The sequence below is a fragment of the Vulpes vulpes genome, chromosome 15 (genome assembly GCF_048418805.1).
Source record: "Vulpes vulpes isolate BD-2025 chromosome 15, VulVul3, whole genome shotgun sequence".
NCBI classification, from domain to species: Eukaryota; Metazoa; Chordata; class Mammalia; order Carnivora; family Canidae; genus Vulpes; species Vulpes vulpes.
The window spans coordinates 66,705,275-66,706,511 of NC_132794.1; the positions used below are offsets into that span (position 1 = coordinate 66,705,275).

The following is a 1,237-nucleotide window of genomic DNA, read 5'->3' on the forward strand; positions in this document are numbered from 1 at the left end:
CTGGCAGGTAATGACAGAAGAATGGAAAAATACCGGATTTCAAAATCAGGGGAAGGGGAAAGATAACATGCAAAAAGGGGAAACACGCAAAATACAATTATATAAATGGTAAACATAAAGTAGGATAAAAAGACTAAAAGGGAGTATAACAATTATTGTGCAAAGTTAATGGGCTGAATTTTCCTACTAAAGAGACTGTTAGGAGTTTTTAAAAATAACCCTGTGATATACCATTAAACAAGAAATATACTTGAAACAGAATGCTTCCAAAACCTTGAAAATAAAGAAACGGACAAATGAAGCATTTATACAAGACAGCAGAAAGAGCAGTATTAGTATGCACTAGGCTGACCCAGTTGTCAAAAATCTGTATACACTTAGCAATACAGCAGCTAAGTGTAGCAAGCAAAAACTATTAGACAAGGAGAACTTGATTTTTTTTTAAATACAATTATATGTGGGGAGTTGAAAAAATACCTCCTTATGAATCCTTTTGTTTGTTGTTCCAAAATTGGTTGCAATGACCCTAGAATTCATGTCGGGGAGTAAATGTTTGAAAAAGCTAAGGCAAACATTATATGGTCGCATTCATTTGGGGAATATAAAAATTAGTGAAAGGGAATAAAGGGAAAGGAGAGAAAATGAGTGAAAATATCAGTGAGGGTGACAAAACATGAGAGACTCCTAACTCTGGGAAATGAACAAGGGGTGGTGGAAGGGGAGGTGGGCGGGGGGTTGGGGTGACTGGGTGGTGGGCACTGAGGGGGGCACTTGGCGGGATGAGCACTGGGTGTTATGCTATATGTTGGCAAATTGAACTCCAATAAAAAAATTTAAAATAAAAATTAAAAAGCTAAGAAAAGTGCTCGCTTTGGCAGTGCATATACTACAATTGGAACAATCCAGAGAAGGTTAGCATGCACCTTGCTCAAGGATGACACGCAAATTCGGGAAGCATATTTTTAGAAAAAATGAAAAATAAGTAACCTAGCAAAGAAAGATCACGTAAAAGAAGACGATTGAGGAATTACCTCCATTACCATACCTCATAAGTTCCTAAGAAAGCTACTTGAAAGCAAAGGCTTGGAGCAGAGAGGAGGGTCCCTGGGAGGGCTCAGCCTCGGCAGCCCGGGCACCACTGTGCCACAACAGAGACAACTGAGCTCTCAGCTGCTGGAGAGGGCATGAAGGCTCAGCTGCAGGACCCTGCCTCTGCCAGGAGGGCCCAGCCAGAGGC

The 1,237-nt window shown here is 40.7% G+C and overlaps 1 non-coding gene across 1 annotated transcript; it reads left to right on the forward strand.

Annotated features, from left to right (window-relative positions):
* The first annotated feature begins 862 nt into the window (after positions 1–862).
* Positions 863–964, forward strand: LOC112918422 (U6 spliceosomal RNA). The gene has a single exon (XR_003234685.1). It is a non-coding gene; the product is annotated as a U6 spliceosomal RNA (small nuclear RNA).
* The last annotated feature ends 273 nt before the right edge of the window (positions 965–1,237 follow it).